At 38.1% G+C, this 18,696-nt stretch overlaps 18 non-coding genes across 18 annotated transcripts; all 18 read left to right on the top strand.

The window, feature by feature from the left end:
• The first annotated feature begins 778 nt into the window (after nt 1-778).
• On the top strand, nt 779-851 carry TRNAH-AUG. Its single transcript has one exon. It is a non-coding gene; the product is annotated as a tRNA-His (tRNA).
• A 721-nt stretch (nt 852-1,572) lies between these two features.
• Nucleotides 1,573-1,645, top strand: TRNAR-ACG. The gene has a single exon. It is a non-coding gene; the product is annotated as a tRNA-Arg (tRNA).
• A 701-nt stretch (nt 1,646-2,346) lies between these two features.
• Nucleotides 2,347-2,419, top strand: TRNAR-ACG. The gene has a single exon. It is a non-coding gene; the product is annotated as a tRNA-Arg (tRNA).
• A 729-nt stretch (nt 2,420-3,148) lies between these two features.
• TRNAH-AUG lies at nt 3,149-3,221 on the top strand. Its single transcript has one exon. It is a non-coding gene; the product is annotated as a tRNA-His (tRNA).
• Nucleotides 3,222-4,737: 1,516 nt separating this feature from the next.
• On the top strand, nt 4,738-4,810 carry TRNAR-ACG. Its single transcript has one exon. It is a non-coding gene; the product is annotated as a tRNA-Arg (tRNA).
• A 2,313-nt stretch (nt 4,811-7,123) lies between these two features.
• On the top strand, nt 7,124-7,196 carry TRNAH-AUG. The gene has a single exon. It is a non-coding gene; the product is annotated as a tRNA-His (tRNA).
• Nucleotides 7,197-7,922: 726 nt separating this feature from the next.
• Nucleotides 7,923-7,995, top strand: TRNAL-AAG. Its single transcript has one exon. It is a non-coding gene; the product is annotated as a tRNA-Leu (tRNA).
• Nucleotides 7,996-8,721: 726 nt separating this feature from the next.
• Nucleotides 8,722-8,794, top strand: TRNAR-ACG. The gene has a single exon. It is a non-coding gene; the product is annotated as a tRNA-Arg (tRNA).
• Nucleotides 8,795-9,520: 726 nt separating this feature from the next.
• On the top strand, nt 9,521-9,593 carry TRNAR-ACG. Its single transcript has one exon. It is a non-coding gene; the product is annotated as a tRNA-Arg (tRNA).
• A 726-nt stretch (nt 9,594-10,319) lies between these two features.
• TRNAR-ACG lies at nt 10,320-10,392 on the top strand. Its single transcript has one exon. It is a non-coding gene; the product is annotated as a tRNA-Arg (tRNA).
• A 726-nt stretch (nt 10,393-11,118) lies between these two features.
• On the top strand, nt 11,119-11,191 carry TRNAR-ACG. Its single transcript has one exon. It is a non-coding gene; the product is annotated as a tRNA-Arg (tRNA).
• Nucleotides 11,192-11,918: 727 nt separating this feature from the next.
• TRNAR-ACG lies at nt 11,919-11,991 on the top strand. The gene has a single exon. It is a non-coding gene; the product is annotated as a tRNA-Arg (tRNA).
• Nucleotides 11,992-13,518: 1,527 nt separating this feature from the next.
• TRNAH-AUG lies at nt 13,519-13,591 on the top strand. Its single transcript has one exon. It is a non-coding gene; the product is annotated as a tRNA-His (tRNA).
• Nucleotides 13,592-14,317: 726 nt separating this feature from the next.
• On the top strand, nt 14,318-14,390 carry TRNAL-AAG. Its single transcript has one exon. It is a non-coding gene; the product is annotated as a tRNA-Leu (tRNA).
• A 726-nt stretch (nt 14,391-15,116) lies between these two features.
• TRNAH-AUG lies at nt 15,117-15,189 on the top strand. The gene has a single exon. It is a non-coding gene; the product is annotated as a tRNA-His (tRNA).
• A 728-nt stretch (nt 15,190-15,917) lies between these two features.
• TRNAR-ACG lies at nt 15,918-15,991 on the top strand. Its single transcript has one exon. It is a non-coding gene; the product is annotated as a tRNA-Arg (tRNA).
• A 729-nt stretch (nt 15,992-16,720) lies between these two features.
• On the top strand, nt 16,721-16,794 carry TRNAR-ACG. The gene has a single exon. It is a non-coding gene; the product is annotated as a tRNA-Arg (tRNA).
• Nucleotides 16,795-17,522: 728 nt separating this feature from the next.
• On the top strand, nt 17,523-17,595 carry TRNAR-ACG. The gene has a single exon. It is a non-coding gene; the product is annotated as a tRNA-Arg (tRNA).
• Nucleotides 17,596-18,696: the final 1,101 nt, after the last annotated feature.

Below are 18,696 nucleotides of genomic sequence, written 5' to 3'. Positions count from 1 at the left end.
ACACATCTGACTGCGGATCAGAATATTCCAGTTTCAACTCCTGGCTGGATCGTGGTTACAAGGCAACTTTTTGTTCAATTGCAAAAATTGATCAAAAACCACCAAGGTTATATAATTCAGTAGCCCAACAGGAAAAAGTCATGTATCCCCTCACAGTGAAGCAGAATATCCAAAAATCATGGAAACACAAACTTTGTTCCCCTCTTCACAAGATCCTTGCTGTATACATCACAGGTACTAGCACTAGGATCTTTGTTACGAATAGATTAGTTTTTCTATGAATATTCTTTCAGGCTGATTCAGCTTCCTAACGTATCCCAAGAAGTCAAATAAAGAAACTACCAAGAACTCCACCAGTGTTATTCATATTTAATGAGTCCCAGATATCGAAATATAGAATCTACCTGCTTATACCATATTACTGATCTATTCTATTAAAGCTTTCTTGACAGAAGTTCAGCCACAATTTCTTTACATACATCAGGAAATTTCATCCAAATGTTTTTCTCCCATACAGAAAATCTTCCGAGGCATTCCTAAATAAGACGTCCTTGCAACTAACACGCTCCTGAAATATCAGCAAATATTTATATCTTAATATTCTAGACAACCCCTATTCAGTGGCATTCCACAAGAGGGCTCCATGTCAGGTTCCTGAAACACAGATAAGAAAAAGAAAGCATTTAATAGTTCCCCATGGAGATACATCGGTACAAGGGTACGTTCATGTCACAGCCTTCTCTTTTCCTTTAACATTATTGGCATCTTATAAAACAATGGTCCAGTGGCGCAATGGATAACGCATCTGACTATGGATCAGAAGATTCCAGGTTCAACTCCTGGCTGGATCGTGGTTACAAGGCAACTTTTTGTTCAATTGCAAAAATTGATCAAAAACCACCAAGGTTATATAATTCAGTAGCCCAACAGGAAAAAGTCATGTATCCCCTCACAGTGAAGCAGAATATCCAAAAATCATGGAAACACAAACTTTGTTCCCTTCTTCACAAGATCCTTGCTGTATACATCACAGGTACTAGCACTAGGATCTTTGTTACGAATAGATTAGTTTTTCTATGAATATTCTTTCAGGCTGATTCAGCTTCCTAACGTAAGAAGTCAAATAAAGAAACTACCAAGAACTCCACCAGTGTTATTCATATTTAATGAGTCCCAGATATCGAAATATAGAATCTACCTGCTTATACCATATTACTGATCTATTCTATTAAAGCTTTCTTGACAGAAGTTCAGCCACAATTTCTTTACATACATCAGGAAATTTCATCCAAATGTTTTTCTCCCATACAGAAAATCTTCCGAGGCATTCCTAAATAAGACGTCCTTGCAACTAACACGCTCCTGAAATATCAGCAAATATTTATATCTTAATATTCTAGACAACCCCTATTCAGTGGCATTCCACAAGAGGGCTCCATGTCAGGTTCCTGAAACACAGATAAGAAAAAGAAAGCATTTAATAGTTCCCCATGGAGATACATCGGTACAAGGGTACGTTCATGTCACAGCCTTCTCTTTTCCTTTAACATTATTGGCATCTTATAAAACAATGGTCCAGTGGCGCAATGGATAACGCATCTGACTACGGATCAGAAGATTCCAGGTTCAACTCCTGGCTGGATCGTGGTTACAAGGCAACTTTTTGTTCAATTGCAAAAATTGATCAAAAACCACCAAGGTTATATAATTCAGTAGCCCAACAGGAAAAAGTCATGTATCCCCTCACAGTGAAGCAGAATATCCAAAAATCATGGAAACACAAACTTTGTTCCCCTCTTCACAAGATCCTTGCTGTATACATCACACGTACAAACACTTGGATCTTTGTTACGAATAGATTAGTTTTTCTATGAATATTCTTTCAGGCTGATTCAGCTTCCTAACGTATCCCAAGAAGTCAAATAAAGAAACTACCAAGAACTCCACCAGTGTTATTCATATTTAATGAGTCCCAGATATTGAAATATAGAATCTATCTTCCATTAAAGATTTCTTGACAGAAGTTCACCCACAATTTGTTCACATACATCAGGAAATTTCATCCAAATGTTTCCTCAAAAACGCAAAATCTTCCGAGGCATTCCTAAAGATGACGTCTTTGCACCTAACACACTCCAGAAATATCAGCAAATATTTATACCTTAATACTTTAGACAACCCTTATTCAGTGGCATTCCACAAGAGGACTCCATGTCAGCTTCCTGAAACACAGATAAGAAAAAGGAAGCATTTCACAGTTCCCCATGGAGACACATCGGTACAAGGGTACGTTTATGTCACAGCCTTCTCTTTTCCTGTAACATTATTGGAAAGTTGAAGCACAATGGTCCAGTGGCGCAATGGATAACGCATCTGACTACGGATCAGAAGATTCCAGGTTCAACTCCTGGCTGGATTGTGGTTACAAGACAACTTTTGGTTCAATTGTAAAAATTGATCAAAAACCCCCAAGGTTATATACTTCAGTAGCCCAACAGGAAAAAGTCATGTATCCCCTCACAGAGAAGCAGAATATCCAAAAATCATGGAAACACAAACTTTATTCACCTCCTACAAGATCCCTGCTGTATACATCACAGGTACTAGCACTAGGATCTTTGTTAAGAATAGATTAGTTTTTCTATGAATACTCTTTCAGGCTGATTCAGCTTCCTAACGTGTCCCAAGAAGTCAAATAAAGAAACAACCAAGAACTCCACCAGTGTTATTCATATTTAATGAGTCCCAGATATCGAAATATAGAATCTACCTTTCTATACCATATTACTGATCTATTCCATTAAAGATTTCATGACAGAAGTTTAGCCACAATTTGTTCTCATACATCAGGATATTTCATCCAAATCTTTTCCTCCCATATGGAAAATCTTCCGAGGCATTCCTAAAGATGACGTCTTTGCACCTAACACGCTCCAGAAATATCAGCAAATATTTATACCTTAATACTCTAGACAACTCCTATTCAGTGGCATTCCACAAGAGGGCTCCATGCCAGCTTCCTGAAACACAGATAAGAAAAAGGAAGCATTTAATAATTCCCCCATTGAGATACAAATTGGATACAAGGGTACGTTCATGTCACAGCCTTCTCTTTTCCTTTAACATTATTGGCGTCTTTTAACACAATGGTCCAGTGGCGCAATGGATAACGCTTCTGACTATGCATCAGAAGATTCCAGGTTCAACTCCTGGCTGGATCGTGGTTACAAGGCAACTTTTTGCTCAATTGCAAAAATTGATCAAAAACCACCAAAGTTATATAATTCAGTAGCCCAACAGGAAAAAGTCATGTATCCCCTCACAGAGAAGCAGAATATCCAAATATCATGGAAACACAAACCTTATTCCCCTCCTTACAAGATCCGTGCTGTATACATCACACGTACAACACTAGGATCTTTGTTACGAATAGATTAGTTTTTCTATGAATATTCTTTCAGGCTGATTCAGCTTCCTAACGTATCCCAAGAAGTCAAATAAAGAAATTACCAAGAGCTCCACCAGTGTTATTCATATTTAATGAGTCCCAGATATCGAAATATAGAATCTACCTGCTTATACCATATTACTGATCTATTCCGTTAAAGCTTTCTTGACAGAAGTTCAGCCACAATTTGTTCACATACATCAGGAAATTTCATCCAAATGTTTTCCTCCCATACAGAAAATCTTCCGAGGCATTCCTAAAGATGACGTCTTTGCACCTAACATGCTCCAGAAATATCAGCAAATATTTATACCTTAATACACTAGACAACTCCTATTCAGTGGCATTCCACAAGAGGGCTCGATGTCAGCTTCCTGAAACACAGATAAGAAAAAGGAAGCATTTCACAGTTCCCCATGGAGACACATCGGTACAAGGGTACATTTATGGCACAGCCTTCTCTTTTCCTGTTTCATTACTGGCAAATTTTAGTACAGTGGCGCAATGGATAACGCATCTGACTACGGATCAAAAGATTCCAGGTTCAAATCCTGGCTGGATCGTGGTTACAAGGCAACTTTATGTTCAATTGCAAAAATTGATCAAAAACCCCCAAGGTTATATAATTCAGTAGCCCAACAGGAAAAAGTCATGTATCCCCTCACAGTGAAGCAGAATATTCAAAAATCATGGAAACTCAAACTTTGTTCCCCTCTTCACAAGATCCTTGCTGTATACATCACACATACTAGCACTAGGATCTTTGTTACGAATAGATTACTATTTCTATGAATATTCTTTCAGGCTGATTCAGCTTCCTAACGTATCCCAAGAAGTCAAATAAAGAAACTACCAAGAACTCCACCAGTGTTATTCATATTTAATGAGTCCCAGATATCGAAATATAAAATCTTCCTGCTTATACCATATTACTGATCTATTCTATTAAAGATTTCTTGACAGAAGTTCAGCCACAATTTCTTTACATACATCAGGAAATTTCATCCAAATGTTTTTCTGCCATACGGAAAATCTTCCGAGGCATTCCTAAAGAAGACATCCTTGCAACTAACATGCTCCTGAAATATCAGCAAATATTTATATCTTAATATTCTAGACAACCCCTATTCAGTGGCATTCCACAAGAGGACTCCATGTCAGGTTCCTGAAACACAGATAAGAAAAAGAAAGCATTTAATAGTTCCCCATGGAGATACATCGGTACAAGGGCACGTTCATGTCACAGCCTTCTCTTTTCCTGTAACATTATTGGCAAGTTATACCACAATGGTCCAGTGGCGCAATGGATAACGCATCTGACTACGGATCAGAAGATTCCAGGTTAAACTCCTGGTTGGATCGTGGTTACAAGGCACCATTTTGTTCAATTGCAAAAATTGATCAAAACCCCCAAGGTTATATCATTCAGTAGCCCAACAGGAAAAAGTCATGTATCCCCTCACAGAGAAGCAGAATATCCAAAAATCATGGAAACACAAACTTTATTCCCCTCCTCACAAGATCCCTGCTGTATACATCACAGGTACTAGCACTACGATCTTTGTTACGAATAGATTAGTTTTTCTATGAATACTCTTTCAGGCTGATTCAGCTTCTTAACGTGTCCCAAGAAGTCAAATAAAGAAACTACCAAGAACTCCACCAGTGTTATTCATATTAAATGAGTCCCAGATATCGAAATATAGAATCTATCTGCCAATACCATATTACTGATCTATTCTATTAAAGATTTCTTGACAGAAGTTCAGCCACAATTTGTTCACATACATAAGGAAATTTCATCCAAAGGTTTCCTCCCATACGCAAAATCTTCCGAGGCATTCCTAAAGATGACGTCTTTGCACCTAACACGCTCCAGAAATATCAGCAAATATTTATACTTTAATACTCTAGACAACCCCTATTCAGTGGCATTCCACAAGAGGACTCCATGTCAGCTTCCTGAAACACAGATAAGAAAAAGGAAGCATTTCACAGTTCCCGATGGATAAACATCGTTACAAGAGTACGTTTACGTCACAGCCTTCTCTTTTCCTGTAACATCATTGAAAAGTTTTAGCACAATGTTCCAGTGGCGCAATAGATAACGCATCTGACTACAGATCAGAAGAATCCAGGTTCAACTCCTGGCTGGATCGTGGTTACAAGGCAACTTTTTGTTCAATTGCAAAAATTGATCAAAAACCCCCAAGGTTATATAATTCAGTAGCCCAACAGGAAAAAGTCATGTATCCCCTCACAGAGAAGCAGAATATTCAAAAATCTTGGAAACACAAACTTTATTCCCCTCCTCACAAGATCCCTGCTGTATACATCACAGGTACTAGCACTAGGATCTTTGTTACGAATAGATTAGTTTTTCTATGAATACTCTTTCAGGCTGATTCAGCTTCCAAACGTATCCCAAGAAATCAAATAAAGAAACAACCAAGAACTCCACCAGTGTTATTCATATTTAATGAGTCCCAGATATCAAAATATAGAATCTACCTGCCTATACCATATTACTGATCTATTCCGTTAAAGATTTCATGACAGAAGTTCAGCCACAATTTGTTCACATACATCAGGAAATTTCATCCAAATGTTTTCCTCCCATACAGAAAATCTTCCGAGGCATTTCTAAAGATGACGTCTTTGCACCTAACACGCTCCAGAAATATCAGCAAATATTTATACCTTAATACACTAGACAACTCCTATTCAGTGGCATTCCACAAGAGGGCTCCATGCCAGCTTCCTGAAACACAGATAAGAAAAAGGAAGCATTTAATAATTCTCCATGGAGACATATCGGTACAAGGGTACGTTCATGTCACAGCCTTCTCTTTTCCTGTAACATTATTAGTAAATTATAGCACAGTGGTGCAATGTATGAGGCATCTAACTACGGATCAGAAGATTCCAGGTTCAACTCCTGGCTGAATCATGAGTTCAAGGTACCCTTTTGTTCAAATGCATAAATTGATCAAAAACCACCAAGGTTATATAATTCAGTAGCCCAACAGGAAAAAGTCATGTATCCTCTCACAGAGAAGCAGAATATCCAAAAATCATGGAAACACAAACTTTATTTCCCTCTTCACAAGATCCCTGCTGTATACATCACACGTAGTAGCACTTGGATCTTTGTTACGAATAGATTAGTTTTTCTATGAATATTCTCTCAGGCTGATTCAGCTTCCTAACGTATCCCAAGAAGTCAAATAAAGAAACAACCAAGAACTCCACCAATGTTATTCATATTTAATGAGTCCCAGATATCGAAATATAGAATCTATCTGCCTATACCATATTACTGATCTATTCCATTAAAGATTTCTTGACAGAAGTTCAGCCACAATTTGTTCACATACATCAGGAAATTTCATCCAAAGGTTTCCTCCCATACGCAAAATCTTCCGAGGCATTCCTAAAGATGACGTCTTTGCACCTAACACGCTCCAGAAATATCAGCAAATATTTATACCTTAATACTCTAGACAACCCCTATTCAGTGGCATTCCACAAGAGGACTCCATGTCAGCTTCCTGAAACACAGATAAGAAAAAGGAAGCATTTCACAGTTCCCCATGGAGACACATCGGTACAAGGGTACGTTTATGTCACAGCCTTCTCTTTTCCTGTAACATTATTGGAAAGTCGTAGCACAATGGTCCAGTGGCGCAATGGATAATGCATCTGACTATGGATCAGAAGATTCCAGGTTCAACTCCTGGCTGGATCGTGGTTACAAAGCAACTTTTTGTTCAATTGCAAAAATTGATCAAAAACCCCCAAGGTTATATAATTCAGTAGCCCAACAGGAAAAAGTCATGTATCCCCTCACAGAGAAGCAGAATATTAAAAAATCATGGAAACACAAACTTTATTCCCCTCCTCACAAGATCCCTGCTGTATACATCACAGGTACTAGCACTAGGATCTTTGTTACGAATAGATTAGTTTTTCTATGAATACTCTTTCAGGCTGATTCAGCTTCCTAACGTATCCCAAGAAATCAAATAAAGAAACAACCAAGAACTCCACCAGTGTTATTCATATTTAATGAGTCCCAGATATCGAAATATAGAATCTACCTGCCTATACCATATTACTGATCTATTCCGTTAAAGATTTCATGACAGAAGTTCAGCCACAATTTGTTCACATACATCAGGAAATTTCATCCAAATGTTTTCCTCCCATACAGAAAATCTTCCGAGGCATTCCTAGAGATGACGTCTTTGCACCTAACACGCTCCAGAAATATCAGCAAATATTTATACCTTAATATTCTAGACAACCCCTATTCAGTGGCATTCCACAAGAGGGCTCCATGTCAGCTTCCTGAAACACAGATAAGAAAAAGGAAGCATTTCACAGTTCCCCATGGAGACACATCGGTACAAGGGTACGTTCATGTCACAGCCTTCTCTTTTCCTGTAACATTATTGGCAAGTTGTAGCACAATGGTCCAGTGGCGCAATGGATAACGCATCTGACTAAGGATCAGAAGGTTTCAGGTTCAACTTCTGGCTGGATTGTGGTTACAAGGCACCATTTTGTTCAATTGCAAAAATTGATCAAAAACCCCCAAGGTTATATAATTCAGTAGCCCAACAGGAAAAAGTCATGTATCCCATCACAGAGAAGCAGAATATCCAAAAATCATGGAAACACAAACTTTGTTCCCCTCTTCACAAGATCCTTGCTGTATACATCACAGGTACTAGCACTAGGATCTTTGTTACGAATAGATTAGTTTTTCTATGAATATTCTTTCAGGCTGATTCAGTTTCCTAACGTATCCCAAGAAGTCAAATAAAGAAACTACCAAGAACTCCACCAGTGTTATTCATATTTAATGAGTCCCAGATATCGAAATATAGAATCTACCTGCTTATGCCATATTACTGATCTATTCTATTAAAGCTTTCTTGACAGAAGTTCAGCCACAATTTCTTTACATACATCAGGAAAATTCATCCAAATGTTTTTCTCCCATACAGAAAATCTTCCGAGGCATTCCTAAATAAGACGTCCTTGCAACTAACACGCTCCTGAAATATCAGCAAATATTTATATCTTAATATTCTAGACAACCCCTATTCAGTGGCATTCCACAAAAGGGCTCCATGTCAGGTTCCTGATACACAGATAAGAAAAAGAAAGCATTTAAGAGTTCCCCATGGAGATACATCGGTACAAGGGCACGTTCATGTCACAGCCTTCTCTTTTCCTGTAACATTATTGGCCAATCATACCACAATGGTCCAGTGGCGCAATGGATAACGCATCTGACTACGGATCAGAAGATTCCAGGTTCAACTCTTGGCTGGATCGTGGTTACAAGGCAACTTTTTGCTCAATTGCAAAAATTGATCAAAAACCACCAAGGTTATATAATTCAGTAGCCCAACAAAAAAAAGTCATGTATCCCCTCACAGAGAAGCAGAATATCCAAAAATCATGGAAACACAAACTTTGTTCCCCTCTTCACAAGATCCTTGCTGTATACATCACAGGTACTAGCACTAGGATCTTTGTTAAGAATAGATTAGTTTTTCTATGAATATTCTTTCAGGCTGATTCAGCTTCCTAACGTATCCCAAGAAGTCAAATAAAGAAACTACCAAGAACTCCACCAGTGTTATTCATATTTAATGAGTCCCAGATATCGAAATATAGAATCTACCTGCTTATACCTTATTACTGTTCTATTCTATTAAAGATTTCTTGACAGAAGTTCAGCCACAATTTCTTTACATACATCAGGAAATTTCATCCAAATGTTTTTCTCCCATACGGAAAATCTTCTGAGGCATTCCTAAATAAGACGTCCTTGCAACTAACACGCTCCTGAAATATCAGCAAATATTTATATCTTAATATTCTAGACAACCCCTATTCAGTGGCATTCCACAAAAGGGCTCCATGTCAGGTTCCTGAAACACAGATAAGAAAAAGAAAGCATTTAAGAGTTCCCCATGGAGATACATCGGTACAAGGGTACGTTCATGTCACAGCCTTCTCTTTTCCTTTAACATTATTGGCAAGTTGTAGCACAATGGTCCAGTGGCGCAATGGATAACACATCTGACTACGGATCAGAAGATTTCAGGTTCAACTCCTGGCTGGATCGTGGTTACAAGGCAACTTTTTGTTCAATTGCAAAAATTGATCAAAAACCACCAAGGTTATATAATTCAGTAGCCCAACAGGAAAAAGTCATGTATCCCCTCACAGTGAAGCAGAATATCCAAAAATCATGGAAACACAAACTTTGTTCCCCTCTTCACAAGATCCTTGCTGTATACATCACAGGTACTAGCACTAGGATCTTTGTTACGAATAGATTAGTTTTTCTATGAATATTCTTTCAGGCTGATTCAGTTTCCTAACGTATCCCAAGAAGTCAAATAAAGAAACTACCAAGAACTCCACCAGTGTTATTCATATTTAATGAGTCCCAGATATCGAAATATAGAATCTTCCTGCTTATACCATATTACTGATCTATTCTATTAAAGATTTCTTGACAGAAGTTCAGCCACAATTTCTTTACATACATCAGGAAATTTCATCCAAATGTTTTTCTCCCATACGGAAAATCTTCCAAGGCATTCCTAAAGATGACGTCTTTGCACCTAACACGCTCCAGAAATATCAGCAAATATTTATACCTTAATACTTTAGACAACCCTTATTCAGTGGCATTCCACAAGAGGGCTCCATGTCAGCTTCCTAAAACACAGATAAGAAAAAGGAAGCATTTCACAGTTCCCCATGGAGACACATCGGTACAAGGGTACGTTTATGTCACTGCCTTCTCTTTTCCTGTAACATTATTGGCAAGTTGTAGCAGAATGGTCCAGTGGCGCAATGGATAACACATCTGACTACGGATCAGAAGATTCCAGGTTCAACTCCTGGCTGGATTGTGGTTACAAGGCAACTTTTTGTTCAATTGCAAAAATTGATCAAAAACCACCAAGGTTATATAATTCAGTAGCCCAACAGGAAAAAGTCATGTATCCCCTCACAGTGAAGCAGAATATCCAAAAATCATGGAAACACAAACTTTGTTCCCCTCTTCAGAAGGTCCTTGCTGTATACATCACACGTACTAGCACTAGGATCTTTGTTACGAATAGATTAGTTTTTCTATGAATATTCTTTCAGGCTGATTCAGCTTCCTAACATATCCCAAGAAGTCAAATAAAGAAACTACCAAGAACTCCACCAGTGTTATTCATATTTAATGAGTCCCAGATATCGAAATATAGAATCTTCCTGCTTATACCATATTACTGATCTATTCTATTAAAGATTTCTTGACAGAAGTTCAGCCACAATTTCTTTACATACATCAGGAAATTTCATCCAAATGTTTTTCTCCCATACGGAAAATCTTCCGAGGCATTCCTAAAGATGACGTCTTTGCAAATAACACGCTCCAGAAATATCAGCAAATATTTATACCTTAATATTCTAGACAACCCCTATTCAGTGGCATTCCACAAGAGGGCTCCATGTCAGCTTCCTGAAACACAGATAAGAAAAAGGAAGCATTTCACAGTTCCCCATGGAGACACATCGGTACAAGGGTACGTTCATGTCACAGCCTTCTCTTTTCCTTTAACATTATTGGCAAGTTGTAGCACAATGGTCCAGTGGCGCAATGGATAACGCATCTGACTACGGATCAGAAGATTTCAGGTTCAACTTCTGGCTGGATTGTGGTTACAAGGCACCATTTTGTTCAATTGCAAAAATTGATCAAAAACCCCCAAGGTTATATAATTCAGTAGCCCAACAGGAAAAAGTCATGTATCCCCTCACAGAGAAGCAGAATATCCAAAAATCATGGAAACACAAACTTTATTCCCCTCCTCGCAAGATCCCTGCTGTATACATCACAGGTACTAGCACTAGGATCTTTGTTACGAATAGATTAGTTTTTCTATGAATACTCTTTCAGGCTGATTCAGCTTCCAAACGTATCCCAAGAAGTCAAATAAAGAAACAACCAAGAACTCCACCAGTGTTATTCATATTTAATGAGTCCCAGATATCGAAATATAGAATCTACCTGTCTATACCATATTACTGATCTATTACATTAAAGATTTCATGACAGTTTAGCCACAATTTGTTCACATACATCAGGATATTTCATCCAAATGTTTTCCTCCCATACGGAAAATCTTCGGAGGCATTCCTAAAGATGACGTCTTTGCACCTAACACGCTCCATAAATATCAGCAAATATTTATACCTTAATACTCTAGACAACTCCTATTCAGTGGCATTCCACAAGAGGGCTCCATGCCAGCTTCCTGAAACACAGATAAGAAAAAGGAAGCATTTAATAATTCCCCCATTGAGATACAAATTGGATACAAGGGTACGTTCATGTCACAGCCTTCTCTTTTCCTTTAACATTATTGGCATCTTTTAACGCAATGGTCCAGTGGCGCAATGGATAACGCATCTGACTACGGATCAGAAGATTCCAGGTTCAAATCCTGGCTGGATCGTGGTTACAAGGCAACTTTTTGCTCAATTGCAAAAATTGATCAAAAACCACCAAGGTTATATAATTCAGTAGCCCAACAGGAAAAAGTCATGTATCCCCTCACAGAGAAGCAGAATATCCAAAAATCATGGAAACACAAACTTTGTTGCCCTCTTCACAAGATCCTTGCTGTATACATCACAGGTACTAGCACTAGGATCTTTGTTAAGAATAGATTAGTTTTTCAATGAATATTTTTTCAGGCTGATTCAGCTTCCTAACGTATCCCAAGAAGTCAAATAAAGAAACTACCAAGAACTCCACCAGTGTTATTCATATTTAATGAGTCCCAGATATCGAAATATAGAATCTACCTGCTTATACCATATTACTGTTCTATTCTATTAAAGATTTCTTGACAGAAGTTCAGCCACAATTTCTTTACATACATCAGGAAATTTCATCCAAATGTTTTTCTCCCATACGGAAAATTTTCCGAGGCATTCCTAAAGAAGACGTCCTTGCAACTAACACGCTCCTGAAATATCAGCAAATATTTATACCTTAATACTCTAGACAACTCCTATTCAGTGGCATTCCACAAGAGGGCTCCATGCCAGCTTCCTGAAACACAGATAAGAAAAAGGAAGCATTTAATAATTCCCCATGGAGATACAAATTGGATACAAGGGTACGTTCATGTCACAGCCTTCTCTTTTCCTGTAACATTATTGGCAAGTTGTAGCACAATGGTCCAGTGGCGCAATGGATAACACATCTGACTGCGGATCAGAATATTCCAGTTTCAACTCCAGGCTGGATCGTGGTTACAAGTCAACTTTTTGTTCAATTGCAAAAATTGATCAAAAACCACCAAGGTTATATAATTCAGTAGCCCAACAGGAAAAAGTCATGTATCCCCTCACAGTGAAGCAGAATATCCAAAAATCATGGAAACACAAACTTTGTTCCCCTCTTCAGAAGGTCCTTGCTGTATACATCACACGTACTAGCACTAGGATCTTTGTTACAAATAGATTAGTTTTTCTATGAATATTCTTTCAGGCTGATTCAGGTTCCTAACGTATCCCAAGAAGTCAAATAAAGAAACAACCAAGAACTCCACCAATGTTATTCATATTTAATGAGTCCCAGATATCGAAATATAGAATCTATCTGCCTATACCATATTACTGATCTATTCCATTAAAGATTTCTTGACAGAAGTTCAGCCACAATTTGTTCACATACATCAGGAAATTTCATCCAAAGGTTTCCTCCCATACGCAAAATCTTCCGAGGCATTCCTAAAGATGACGTCTTTGCACCTAACACGCTCCAGAAATATCAGCAAATATTTATACCTTAATACTCTAGACAACCCCTATTCAGTGGCATTCCACAAGAGGACTCCATGTCAGCTTCCTGAAACACAGATAAGAAAAAGGAAGCATTTCACAGTTCCCCATGGAGACACATCGGTACAAGGGTACGTTTATGTCACAGCCTTCTCTTTTCCTGTAACATTATTGGAAAGTCGTAGCACAATGGTCCAGTGGCGCAATGGATAATGCATCTGACTATGGATCAGAAGATTCCAGGTTCAACTCCTGGCTGGATCGTGGTTACAAAGCAACTTTTTGTTCAATTGCAAAAATTGATCAAAAACCCCCAAGGTTATATAATTCAGTAGCCCAACAGGAAAAAGTCATGTATCCCCTCACAGAGAAGCAGAATATTAAAAAATCATGGAAACACAAACTTTATTCCCCTCCTCACAAGATCCCTGCTGTATACATCACAGGTACTAGCACTAGGATCTTTGTTACGAATAGATTAGTTTTTCTATGAATACTCTTTCAGGCTGATTCAGCTTCCTAACGTATCCCAAGAAATCAAATAAAGAAACAACCAAGAACTCCACCAGTGTTATTCATATTTAATGAGTCCCAGATATCGAAATATAGAATCTACCTGCCTATACCATATTACTGATCTATTCCGTTAAAGATTTCATGACAGAAGTTCAGCCACAATTTGTTCACATACATCAGGAAATTTCATCCAAATGTTTTCCTCCCATACAGAAAATCTTCCGAGGCATTCCTAGAGATGACGTCTTTGCACCTAACACGCTCCAGAAATATCAGCAAATATTTATACCTTAATATTCTAGACAACCCCTATTCAGTGGCATTCCACAAGAGGGCTCCATGTCAGCTTCCTGAAACACAGATAAGAAAAAGGAAGCATTTCACAGTTCCCCATGGAGACACATCGGTACAAGGGTACGTTCATGTCACAGCCTTCTCTTTTCCTGTAACATTATTGGCAAGTTGTAGCACAATGGTCCAGTGGCGCAATGGATAACGCATCTGACTAAGGATCAGAAGATTTCAGGTTCAACTTCTGGCTGGATTGTGGTTACAAGGCACCATTTTGTTCAATTGCAAAAATTGATCAAAAACCCCCAAGGTTATATAATTCAGTAGCCCAACAGGAAAAAGTCATGTATCCCATCACAGAGAAGCAGAATATCCAAAAATCATGGAAACACAAACTTTGTTCCCCTCTTCACAAGATCCTTGCTGTATACATCACAGGTACTAGCACTAGGATCTTTGTTACGAATAGATTAGTTTTTCTATGAATATTCTTTCAGGCTGATTCAGCTTCCTAACGTATCCCAAGAAGTCAAATAAAGAAACTACCAAGAACTCCACCAGTGTTATTCATATTTAATGAGTCCCAGATATCGAAATATAGAATCTACCTGCTTATACCATATTACTGATCTATTCTATTAAAGCTTTCTTGACAGAAGTTCAGCCACAATTTCTTTACATACATCAGGAAATTTCATCCAAATGTTTTTCTCCCATACAGAAAATCTTCCGAGGCATTCCTAAAGAAGACGTCCTTGCAACTAACACGCTCCTGAAATATCAGCAAATATTTATATCTTAATATTCTAGACAACCCCTATTCAGTGGCATTCCACAAGAGGGCTCCATGTCAGGTTCCTGAAACACAGATAAGAAAAAGAAAGCATTTAATAGTTCCCCATGGAGATACATCGGTACAAGGGTACGTTCATGTCACAGCCTTCTCTTTTCCTGTAACATTATTGGCAATCTTATAAACAATGGTCCAGTGGCGCAATGGATAACGCATCTGACTATGGATCAGAAGATTCCAGGTTCAACTCCTGGCTGGATCGTGGTTACAAGGCAACTTTTTGTTCAATTGCAAAAATTGATCAAAAACCACCAAGGTTATATAATTCAGTAGCCCAACAGGAAAAAGTCATGTATCCCCTCACAGTGAAGCAGAATATCCAAAAATCATGGAAACACAAACTTTGTTCCCCTCTTCACAAGATCCTTGCTGTATACATCACAGGTACTAGCACTAGGATCTTTGTTACGAATAGATTAGTTTTTCTATGAATATTCTTTCAGGCTGATTCAGCTTCCTAACGTATCCAAGAAGTCAAATAAAGAAACTACCAAGAACTCCACCAGTGTTATTCATATTTAATGAGTCCCAGATATCGAAATATAGAATCTACCTGCTTATACCATATTACTGATCTATTCTATTAAAGATTTCTTGACAGAAGTTCAGCCACAATTTCTTTACATACATCAGGAAATTTCATCCAAATGTTTTTCTCCCATACAGGAAAATCTTCCGAGGCATTCCTAAATAAGACGTCCTTGCAACTAACACGCTCCTGAAATATCAGCAAATATTTATATCTTAATATTCTAGACAACCCCTATTCAGTGGCATTCCACAAGAGGGCTCCATGTCAGGTTCCTGAAACACAGATAAGAAAAAGAAAGCATTTAATAGTTCCCCATGGAGATACATCGGTACAAGGGTACGTTCATGTCACAGCCTTCTCTTTTCCTTTAACATTATTGGCAAGTCTGTATAAACAATGGTCCAGTGGCGCAATGGATAACGCATCTGACTACGGATCAGAAGATTCCAGGTTCAACTTCCTGGCTGGATCGTGGTTACAAGGCACCATTTTGTTCAATTGCAAAAATTGATCAAAAACCACCAAGGTTATATAATTCAGTAGCCCAACAGGAAAAAGTCATGTATCCCCTCACAGATGAAGCAGAATATCCAAAAATCATGGAAACACAAACTTTGTTCCCCTCTTCACAAGATCCTTGCTGTATACATCACAGGTACTAAGCACTAGGATCTTTGTTACGAATAGATTAGTTTTTCTATGAATACTCTTTCAGGCTGATTCAGCTTCCAAACGTATCCCAAGAAGTCAAATAAAGAAACAACCAAGAACTCCACCAGTGTTATTCATATTTAATGAGTCCCAGATATCGAAATATAGAATCTACCTGTCTATACCATATTACTGATCTATTACATTAAAGATTTCATGACAGTTTAGCCACAATTTGTTCACATACATCAGGATATTTCATCCAAATGTTTTCCTCCCATACGGAAAATCTTCGGAGGCATTCCTAAAGATGACGTCTTTGCACCTAACACGCTCCATAAATATCAGCAAATATTTATACCTTAATACTCTAGACAACTCCTATTCAGTGGCATTCCACAAGAGGGCTCCATGCCAGCTTCCTGAAACACAGATAAGAAAAAGGAAGCATTTAATAATTCCCCCATTGAGATACAAATTGGATACAAGGGTACGTTCATGTCACAGCCTTCTCTTTTCCTTTAACATTATTGGCATCTTTTAACACAATGGTCCAGTGGCGCAATGGATAACGCATCTGACTACGGATCAGAAGATTTCCAGGTTCAACTCCTGGCTGGATCGTGGTTACAAGGCAACTTTTTGTTCAATTGCAAAAATTGATCAAAAACCACCAAGGTTATATAATTCAGTAGCCCAACAGGAAAAAGTCATGTATCCCCTCACAGTGAAGCAGAATATCCAAAAATCATGGAAACACAAACTTTGTTCCCCTCTTCACAAGATCCTTGCTGTATACATCACAGGTACTAGCACTAGGATCTTTGTTACGAATAGATTAGTTTTTCTATGAATATTCTTTCAGGCTGATTCAGTTTCCTAACGTATCCCAAGAAGTCAAATAAAGAAACTACCAAGAACTCCACCAGTGTTATTCATATTTAATGAGTCCCAGATATCGAAATATAGAATCTTACCTGCTTATACCATATTACTGATCTATTCTATTAAAGATTTCTTGACAGAAGTTCAGCCACAATTTCTTTACATACATCAGGAAATTTCATCCAAATGTTTTTCTCCCATACGGAAAATCTTCCAAGGCATTCCTAAAGATGACGTCTTTGCACCTAACACGCTCCAGAAATATCAGCAAATATTTATACCTTAATACTTTAGACAACCCTTATTCAGTGGCATTCCACAAGAGGGCTCCATGTCAGCTTCCTGAAACACAGATAAGAAAAAGGAAGCATTTCACAGTTCCCCATGGAGACACATCGGTACAAGGGTACGTTTATGTCACATGCCTTCTCTTTTCCTGTAACATTATTGGCAAGTTGTAGCAGAATGGTCCAGTGGCGCAATGGATAACACATCTGACTACGGATCAGAAGATTCCAGGTTCAACTCCTGGCTGGATTGTGGTTACAAGGCAACTTTTTGTTCAATTGCAAAAATTGATCAAAAACCACCAAGGTTATATAATTCAGTAGCCCAACAGGAAAAAGTCATGTATCCCCTCACAGTGAAGCAGAATATCCAAAAATCATGGAAACACAAACTTTGTTCCCCTCTTCAGAAGGTCCTTGCTGTATACATCACACGTACTAGCACTAGGATCTTTGTTACGAATAGATTAGTTTTTCTATGAATATTCTTTCAGGCTGATTCAGCTTCCTAACATATCCCAAGAAGTCAAATAAAGAAACTACCAAGAACTCCACCAGTGTTATTCATATTTAATGAGTCCCAGATATCGAAATATAGAATCTTCCTGCTTATACCATATTACTGATCTATTCTATTAAAGATTTCTTGACAGAAGTTCAGCCACAATTTCTTTACATACATCAGGAAATTTCATCCAAATGTTTTTCTCCCATACGGAAAATCTTCCGAGGCATTCCTAAAGATGACGTCTTTGCAAATAACACGCTCCAGAAATATCAGCAAATATTTATACCTTAATATTCTAGACAACCCCTATTCAGTGGCATTCCACAAGAGGGCTCCATGTCAGCTTCCTGAAACACAGATAAGAAAAAGGAAGCATTTCACAGTTCCCCATGGAGACACATCGGTACAAGGGTACGTTTATGTCACAGCCTTCTCTTTTCCTGTAACATTATTGGCAAGTTGTAGCACAATGGTCCAGTGGCGCAATGGATAAAGCATTTGACTACAGATCAGAAGATTCCAAATTCAACTCCTGGCTGGATCGTGGTTACAAGGCAACTTTCTGTTCAATTGCAAAAATTGATCAAAAACCACCAAGGTTATATAATTCAGTAGCCCAACAGGAAAAAGTCATATATCCCCTCACAGAGAAGCAGAATATCCAAAAATCATGGAAACACAAACTTTATTCCCCTCTTCACAAGATCCCTGCTGTATACATCACACGTACAAGCACTTGGATCTTTGTTACGAATAGATTAGTTTTTCTATGAATATTCTTTCAGGCTGATTCAGCTTCCTAACGTATCCCAAGAAGTCAAATAAAGAAACTACCAAGAACTCCAC

This window comes from Geotrypetes seraphini, chromosome 2 (assembly GCF_902459505.1).
Source record: "Geotrypetes seraphini chromosome 2, aGeoSer1.1, whole genome shotgun sequence".
NCBI classification, from domain to species: Eukaryota; Metazoa; Chordata; class Amphibia; order Gymnophiona; family Dermophiidae; genus Geotrypetes; species Geotrypetes seraphini.
The sequence above is the reverse complement of the archived record's forward strand: the minus strand, read 5'-3'. Positions and strand labels throughout refer to the sequence as shown.